This window comes from Scyliorhinus torazame, chromosome 18 (genome assembly GCF_047496885.1).
Source record: "Scyliorhinus torazame isolate Kashiwa2021f chromosome 18, sScyTor2.1, whole genome shotgun sequence".
In the NCBI taxonomy this organism is placed as follows: Eukaryota; Metazoa; Chordata; class Chondrichthyes; order Carcharhiniformes; family Scyliorhinidae; genus Scyliorhinus; species Scyliorhinus torazame.
The window spans coordinates 19,053,092-19,062,378 of record NC_092724.1 but is presented as its reverse complement, the minus strand read 5'-3'; positions in this window follow the sequence as shown (position 1 = coordinate 19,062,378).

Genomic DNA, 9,287 nt, shown 5'->3' with positions numbered 1-9,287 from the left:
AGAGTTCCACAAATTCACCCCCCTCTGACTGAAGAAATTCCTCTTCATCTCAGTTTTAAAGGATCGTCTTCTCTTCCCATTACAGTCCTGTTAGTTTTGGGTCTCCATCCTCGGCCCCCAATAATTTCTCATCTACATGCTACCTCGCAACAACATCATCCAAAAGCACCGTGTTCTTTTCGGAAGACCGCTGACAGCACCCAGCTCTACCTCACCACTATGCAACTCTCTTGACACCCACAAAGCCCAGCAGCTCCCCACCTTTCTAATTCCAGTCTCTTAAGGATTTCGGATTTTAATCGCCCCACCATGCCTTCAGCTGCCTCGTTCCTAAGCTTTGCAATACCTTCCCTAAACCTCACAGCCTCTCTACCTCTCTCTCCCCTCTTTTATGACACTCCTTACAACCTGCAACTTTGACTAAGCTTTGGTTAATCTGACCTTATGTGGCTTGCTGTCATATTTTGCTCTTGCAAAGTGATTTGGGGTGCTTTATTATCTTAAAGGTACGATATAAATGTAAGTTGTTATCTTAAAGGTACAATATAAATGTAAGTTGTTGAGTGATCCTGCCATTGCTTTGTTGGTAACCAGGTGATGAAACTGCTGCTCACTGGTGATTCATCAATGTGGCTGAAAATAAAACTCACCATTGTCGACTTTCTCTACGAGGAAATATTAATCAGACTCTGCCTTTATTCTCAGGAGTTTAGAAGAATGAGAAGTGATCTCATTCAAGCATGCAATATTCTTTCAGGGCTCATCAGGGTACGTGCAGAAAGGGTGTTCCCCCCCTCTTAGGACTGAGGAGGGGAGGGATTTATTTACTCAGAAGGTGGCGAGTCTTTAGAATTCACTACCACAGAGGGCTGTGGAGGCTCAGTTATTGAGCACGTTCCAAGCAGAGTTGATAGATTTCTATACGTTAGACGCATCAAGGGATGCAGGGATAGTGCATGGAACTGGTGTTGAAGTAGATCAGCCATGATCTCATTGAATGGCGGAACGGGCTCGGAGGGCTGAATGACCTACTCCTCCTAATTCTTATGTTCTTATTTTGGTGCTCATTGGTTCCTGGGAGCCACATGACTACAAGAAGTGATATCTTCTAGGTTACTAAAACAAAATTGACTCCCCCAAAAAAATCATGGTCCCATTGCCCTAAACTGAGAGGGGACTCAATGTTTTCTTCAATTTTTTACAAATTAACATAGAGAATCATAGAATCACTACAGTGCAGAAAGAGGCGATTTGGCCCATCGAGTCTGCACTGACCCTTCGAAAGACCACCCCATCTAGGCCCAATCCCCCACCCTATCCCTGTAACCCATCCAACCTTTGGACACTTAGGAGCAATTTGGAATGGCGAATCCACCTAACCTGCACATCTTTAGACTGTGGGAGGAAATCAGATCACCCAGAGGAAACCCACGCAGACACGGGGAGAATGTGGAAACTCCACACCGACCAAGGTCGGAATTGAACCCGTGTCCCTGGCGCTGTGAGGCAGCAGTGCTAACCACTGTGCCACCTCGTGCCACATGGGCACCTAGATGATACAAATGATACATTAGCAGGATGTAAACATTGCGTATCTGTTAATATATTAAGAATTTTGCACTTCCTGTTGTCAAGTTTTTACATCAACTGGAGGAGTTGGTTAAAGGACTGGGGAGCATGCAGGCAGGGAAGGCCCCGGGGCCGGGTGGGTTCCCGGTGGAGTTTTATAGGAAGTATGTAGACCTGTTAGCCCCGTTGCTGGTAAGGACCTTCAATGAACAAGGGAGGGACCCTGCCCCCGACAATGTCGGAGGCGACGATCTCTTTGATCTTGAAGCGGGATAAGGACCCACTGCAATGTGGGTCGTATAGACCGATCTCGCTCCTTAACGTAGATGCTAAGTTGCTGGCAAAAATGTTGGCCACGAGGATTGAGGACTGTGTCCCGGGGGTGATTCAAGAGGACCAGACGGGATTCGTAAAGGGTAAGCAGTTAAATATTAATGTGCGAAGGCTCCTAAATGTGATAATGATGCCATCGGTGGAGGGAGAAGCGGAGATAGTGACAGCCATGGACGCGGAGAAGGCCTTTGATCGGGTAGAGTGGGAGTATCTCTGGGAAGTGTTGAGGAGGTTTGGGTTTGGGGGAGGGTTTATTAGTTGGGTTAAGCTCCTGTATAAAGCCCCGGTGGCGAGTGTGGTTACGAACCGGCGGAGGTCGGAGTATTTCCGGCTGTATCGAGGGACGAGACAGGGGTGCCCCCTGTCCCCTCTGCTGTTTGCATTAGCAATTGAACCTTTGGCCATGGCGTTAAGGGAGTCGGGGAAATGGAAGGGGGGTGGTTCGAGGGGGAGAGGGACATCGAGTGTCGCTGTACGCAGACGATCTGTTGCTGTATGTGGCTGATCCAGTGGAGGGGATGGTTGAGGTAATGCAGATTCTACGGGAGTTTGGAGACTTTTCGGGCTATAAGCTCAATGTGGGAAAGAGTGAGCTCTTTGTGATCCTTCCGGGGGACCAGGGAAGAGGGATAGACGACCTACCGTTGAGGAGGGTGGAAAGGAGCTTTCGATACTTGGGGATTCAGGTGGCTAGGAGCTGGGGGGCACTGCACAAACTTAATTTGACGCGGCTGGTGGAACAGATGGAGGAGGATTTTAAAAGGTGGGACATGTTGCCACTCTCGCTGGTGGGTAGGGTTAAAATGGTGGTCCTCCCGAGGTTTCTTTTTGTATTCCAATGCCTCCCAATTGTGATTACTAAGGTCTTCTTTAAGAGGGTAAGCAGGAGCATTATGGGATTTGAATGGGCGAGCAAGACCCCGAGGGTAAGGAGGGGGTTCCTGGAGCGTAGCAGAGATAGAGGAGGGTTGGCGTTGCCGAATTTGGGTGGTTACTATTGGGCAGCCAACGTGGCAATGATCCGTAAGTGGGTGATGGAGGGAGAGGGGCGGCGTGGAAGAGGTTGAGATGGCGTCCTGCAAAGGAACGAGCCTGGGGGCGCTGGTGATGGCACCGCTGCCGCTCTCGCCGACAAGGTACACCACGAGCCTGGTGGTGGCGGCAACGCTAAAGATCTGGGGGCAGTGGAGACGGCACAGGGGTGCGACGGGAGCCTCGGTGTGGTCCCCGATCAGAGACAATCATCGGTTTGTCCCAGGAAGGATGGACGGGGGGTTTCAGAGCTGGCGTCAGGCAGGGATTAGAAGAATGGGGGACCTGTTCATTGATGGGACGTTTGCGAGCCTAGGGGCGCTGGAGGAGAAGTTTGGGCTACCCCCGGGAAACACTTTCAGGTACATGCAAGTGAGGGCGTTTGTGAGGCGACAGGTGAGGGAATTCCCGTTGCTCCCGGCACGGGATTCAAGACAGGGTGACTTTGGGTGTATGGGTCGGAGAGGGCAAGGTGTCGGCGATATACCAGGAGATGAAAGAAGAGGGGGAGGCTTTGGTAGAGGAGCTGAAGGGTAAATGGGAGGAGGAGTTGGGGGAGGAGATTGAAGAGGGTCTGTGGGCTGATGCCCTAATTAGGGTTAATTCCTCTTCCTCGTGTGCCAGGCTTAGCCTGATACAATTTAAGGTGGTTCATAGAGCGCATGTGACGGGGGCGAGGCTGAGTAGGTTCTTTGGGGTGGAGGACAGATGTGGGAGGTGCTCAGGAAGTCCGGCGAACCATGTCCATATGTTTTGGTCATGCCCGGCACTGGAGGGGAGTTGTGGGAACAGTATCTAAGGTGGTGAAAGTCCGGGTCAAGCCAAGCTGGGGGCTAGCACTATTTGGAGTAGTGGACGAGCCGGGAGTGCAGGAGGCGAAAGAGGCCAGCATTCTGGCCTTTGCATCCCTAGTAGCCCGGCGAAGGATCTTGTTAATGTGGAAAGAGGCGAAGCCCCCCAGCGTGGAAGCCTGGATAAATGATATGGCTGGGTTTATCAAGTTGGAGAGGATAAAGTTTGCCTTGAGAGGGTCTGCGCAGGGGTTCTACAGGCGGTGGCAACCGTTCCTAGACCATCTCGCGGAGCGTTAGATGAAGGTCGGACAGCAGCAACAACAACCCAGGGAGGGAGGGGGGGGGGACATCGTTTGTGGGGGGGGAGGGAGGGGGAAGGGGGGTTTCTCTGGGGGGCATTTGAGCAAGAAAATACATGAATGATCTGGAAACTGACATGTACGGGAAGAATCCAATGTACAAAGTTCTGTATCTTATTGACTTGCCATGTTCATGTCTTGCCACGCAAGCTTTCTTTCTTTTCTTTGTTACGGGGCGGGTGGGGGGGGGGGGGGGGGGGGGGGGTTGTTTGTATGGTGGAAAATATTGTTGAAAAATTCTTAATAAAAACATATCTTAAAAAATAACAACAAAAAAAGTTTTTACATCAACTTTTATTTCCATTATAAATTACTATATCTATATTGCAATGGACATCTCTCATGTAAATATGTCACCCTGCGGTGGTGCTGCACCACTTTTGGGGGACTTCTGTTGTCTCACCAGACTGCTATACGTTGTGCTGCTTCAACAATACAAATTCACAATATTTGTATGATTGGAAACTGAGGACTGAATGACGCATTTATACATTGGCCCAAATACCACCCAGCCACTACACGAGTGGTCTTGTCTTGTGATCTTGGAGCATGTTGTACACCAGATAGATTATACTGGAAATATATTTTGGATGAAAATATTGTTTTTGATTCATGCTCCAAGTGGTTAAGGAGTTGCAAATAAAACCCAAAGACCTGTCTACCACTCTTATTACAAAGAATTTTGGTCAGTTCTCACAAGAGCCACTGAGTGGCACCATTCTCACTCAATAGAACATACAGCACAGAAATAGATTGGTCAGCTCCAATTAGCCTGTGCCAGTAAACCACCTTAAACCACTCTTTGTTTCATCCTATCAGCATTTCTCCTGTGTTTATCTAGATTCTTCTTAAATATATGTACTCTACACTATTCACCTCATCCACTCCCTATGGTAGCAAGTTCCACAGTCTCACCACTCTCTTGGTAAAGACCTTTCCCCTGAATTTCCTATTGGATTTGTTAGGGGGTGACAGCCTTCTGTCCTGTAAGACAGTGCTACACGCCATGGGAGTCAACTGTGTTAAGCATCATCTGGTGTGACTCAGGGGTCTCATTCTGGCACGGCAGTCTGCCATATTCGCTGCAGAGGAAGACAGTGCGCCCCCTTCCCGACCAACTGAGCTCATCTCTTCCGACCCCCCTGCAGATAGTCAACGTCCAGAGGTCAAGGCTATCAGCGACTGACTCCCAGTTGTCAATGTCCGCCACCATCTTCACATCTCACTTGCAGGTGTAGCGGTGGCACGGTCGTGACCTAGTGGTCAATTCACCGTACAGAAGGCCTTTGGGCATGCGGCCGTCATCCATCCGATGGACATAGCCGAGCTAGTGCAGACATTGTTGGCTTACCAATGAGTGTATCCTGATGGAAGTAGCACACTCCACGACCGGTTTCATTGAACCATAAAATCCCGACAGTGCAGAAGGAAGCCATTCGGCCCATCGAGTCCACACCAACCCTCCGAAAGATCCCTCCTCCTAGGCCCATTTCCCCGCCCTTTTCCCATAACCCCATCTAATCTTTGGACACTAAGGGGCAATTTGCCATGGCCAATCCACCTAACCTGCACATCTTTGGACTGTGGGAGGAAACCGGAGCACCCGGAGGAAACCCACGCACACTCGGGGAGAAAGTGCAAACTCCACACGGACAGTCACTCCAATGCCGGAATTGGACCTGGTTCCCTAGTGCATGAGACAATAGTGCTGCCCCTGGATTTATTAGTAACTATCTTATCTTTGTGGCTTATAGTTCTGGTCTCCACATATAAGTAGAAAATGCCCCAATCTGTCCAATCAAACCTCTTTTGGAATTTGATTGTCCTCTATCACCCCTCAAGCCTCCTCTTGTCCAGAGAATAGAGCCTCGGCCCGTTCGGTCTCGCCTGACGGTTCTGAACTCCCAGATCTGGCCTTGTCCTTGTAAATCTCAATCAGCAGTATTGGATGGGGAAAGGTCATGCCAACATCACATATGTGCGGCACCCGCATTTCAGCCGTGGGATGGCTTTGTCAGCAAATGAGATACCACAACGAGTCAGCCAGATTAAATATGGCTAAAAATATACCCCACCTGGACTTCTGAGACTTCAAGATAGACAAAAGCAAATAAGTGACTGAAAACAAAACTCGTAAAATATCAAAATACAAATGAATAACTTGATGTTCCTACTTTATAAACATCACCTTAGTTAATGACTGAATGTGGTTTAGTTAGTTAGCGGGGAACTAATCTCCTTTCCAATTGGTGTTTAAACATCGCCTCATTTAATCAGATTTGCAGGATTATGTGCGCTGGTGGGAGAAAACATCTTGAGTGTTCATGCCCCATGCACTATTTGTGAGAAACACGAATTGCCGTGGAAAATGCCACTCTCCGGTCAAGAATTTTTCGACATTGGAATGAAATGTTCTGAGTTCATGCACTGAGTTGTAATTAGGCGTCGGTGAGAATATCTGGAATCGGAACGTAACTCTTTTTTTTTCAGTTTTCCAGACAGTGTATAATTCATTGTGCTATACCCCAAGGGATACTGTCTGGGATGTCTGTTAAACACGTCTGCTGCCACTACCCTCGGCCTACACCCTAGCAACCGTCGCTACGATGAAGGCCTAACTAGGCCCGAAAACAGATGCACCATTTAACCTTGGTATTGCAGGAGAGACCTGGTATCCTAGCATTTCATTACACTGATGTTTTTAATGTGAGGGCCAGACAGAGGCAGCGTATTCTTTAACTCTTTGAGTGCTGAATAGAGCGGGTCTAGGGTTGCCAACCCTCCAGGGTTGGCCTGGCATCTGCAGGAGTTAAAAATTAATCTTGTGGACACAGCTGTGAACAAACCCAAGGGAAAAGTATTCTTTGAATATTTTTGTTGACGGGTTATCAAAATATTGGCGATGAATAAAACACAGTTTGATTGGGCAGCTAGGTTCAAGGCAGTTATTGAAATTTCCAGGAATACATCTGACCCAAGTTGACAGCACTAAATGGGTTGGTTACCACTGGCACTGACTGAGAGGGCAAGATCTTGATAGCGTTAATCCAAAAAGCTGGCACAGATCTACAGAACTGTTGAAACGTATTATGAGTGAATTTTATGGCTGGCAGGAACAACATTGATCTCTCAACGTTTTAAACACAGGGATGCTCTTTAACTTTGAGGAATATATGTCAAAATGGACAGTTTTTAAACCTAAGTCTGCCCATGTCAATCTCTCTTTTTTTAAGTTTGAATTTTAACAATACCATCAACAACTTGGATTTATATAGTGCCTTTAAGGTAATAAAAATGTCACACGGTTCTTCACAGGAGCTTTATCAAATAAAATTTGACACCAGGCCACTCGAGGGCTATTTATTAGGTCAGAAGGTCAAAGCTTGGTTCAAGAGGTCGGTTTTAAGGAGCATTTTAAGGGAGGAGAGAGGTGGACGTATTTAGAGAGTTAATTCACGAGCTTCGGGCCCAGTAGATAAAGGCAGGGCCGTTAATGGTGGAGTGATGGAAATCAGGGATGAGCAAGGGCCCAGAATCAGAGGGCTGTTGAGTTGGAGGAGGTTACAGAGATGGGGGGAGAGGCAAGGCCACGGAGGGATTTGAAAGCAACAATGAGAATTTCAGAACTGAGGAATCGCAGAAGTGGAGCTGATGTATGCCAGCAAATGAGTTCGGATAACACTGCTGTGAACGCCTCAGGACAATTTGCTACATTAAGGCGCTATACAAATGCAAGGGGTGTTGTCTTAAAAGGGCTGCTGGTAGAAAATTGTGGAGGTAAGTGCCTGCATATGGGGGCAAAAGTGTTTTCAGTCTTGCTAAAGGCTATTTGTGAGAGTGTCGTGGCAGGGGGAAAGCAAGTCCATGTGAAGAATTGTTGGCCTGTTAGGCACACCTCCATTATCCCCCAAGAAGACATATATTACCCATCTCTAGTTGCCCTTATAAGCTTGAACTGCTGCAGTCTGTGGGGTGAATGTGCTCCCGCAGTGATGTTGAGGGAGGGAGTCGACCAACAACAAAGGAATGGCTGATGCATATCAAAGTTGGGATGGTTTATAACTTATAGAATTCATAGAATTTACAGGGCAGAAGGAGGTAATTCGGCCCTTCGAGTCTGCACAGGCCCTTGGAAAGAGTACCCTACTTTTTTTTTTTGTTTAAAAATTTAGAGTACCCAATTATTATTTTTTTTCTATTAAGGGGAAATTTAGTGTGGCCAATCCACCTAACCCGCACATCTTTGGGTTGTGGGGGTGAAACCCACGCAGACACGTGGAGAATGTGCAAACTCCACACGGACAGTGACCCAGTGCCAGGATTCGAACTAAGTCCTCAGTGCCGTAGGCAGCAATGCTAACCATTGTGCCACGTGCCGCCCCTAGATCACCCTACTTAAGTCCATACCTCCACCCTATCCCAGTAATCCCACCTAACCTTTTTGGACACTAAGGGCAATTTAGCATGGCCAATCCACCTAACCTGCACATCTTTGGACTGTAGGAGGAAACCGGAGCACCCGGAGGAAACCCACGCAGACAGGGGGAGAACGTGCAGACTCCGGACAGACAGTGACCCAAGCTGGGAATCGAACCTAGGACCCTGGAGCTTTGAAGCAAAAGTGCTAACCACTGTGCTACTGTGTCGCCCTTGGAGGGGAGCTTGGAATGTTCCCATGCACACTCTACCCTTGTCCTTGGTGGTTGTGAGGAGAGAGCAGTGGACATGTTTACGGAGGGAGTTCATGACCTTAGGGCCCAGGTAAGGAAAGTCAATGGTTGGGTGATGGAAATCGGGGATAAGCAAGAGTTGAGATTTGGAGGATTGTTGAGTTAGAAGAGGTTACAGAAATTGGGAGGGAGGTGAGACTTGCCCCGCCCATCCCTTGCTGCTGCAGGAGATGGTGACATTTGGTAAGCAACCTGATATAGGAGGTCTCTGGGCAAACCTGCCATTAAAATAGAGAATGCAGCAAATATTCAACAGATCTGGCATCAGCTTTGGAGTGAGAAACGGGTGTAATGGACTGGGGAGATAATGCAGACCTTTACAAATGCGGCCGTGAACTGATTCCAGGATTTCTGACCCCATTCCCAGGCTTCCCGATTTATTTATTTTTCTTTATAAATTATTTTTTTCCAATTAAGGGGCAATTTAGCATGGCCAATCCACCTACCCTGTACATTTTTGGGTTGTGGGG